This window comes from Triticum aestivum, chromosome 3B, assembly GCF_018294505.1.
Source record: "Triticum aestivum cultivar Chinese Spring chromosome 3B, IWGSC CS RefSeq v2.1, whole genome shotgun sequence".
NCBI lineage: Eukaryota > Viridiplantae > Streptophyta > Magnoliopsida > Poales > Poaceae > Triticum > Triticum aestivum.
The window spans coordinates 624,817,754-624,818,024 of record NC_057801.1 but is presented as its reverse complement, the minus strand read 5'-3'; positions in this window follow the sequence as shown (position 1 = coordinate 624,818,024).

The following is a 271-nucleotide window of genomic DNA, read 5'->3' as shown; positions in this document are numbered from 1 at the left end:
CGAGATGGTGGTTTTGGAATGGAGATGATGGAGAGGAGAGGAGGTGGTTTTGCAATGGAGAAGATCAGAAGAGGGAGAGCCGAGACGGTGGTTTTGGAATGGAGATGATGGAGAGGAGAGGAGGTGGTTTTGCAATGGAGAAGATCGGAAGAGGGAGAGGCGAGACGGTGGTTTTGGAATAGAGATGATCGAGAGGAGAGGAGGTGGTTTTGCAATGGAGAAGAGGGAGAGGAGCGTGCGGCAGCGATTTAGGATTGGACGAGAAGGCCGG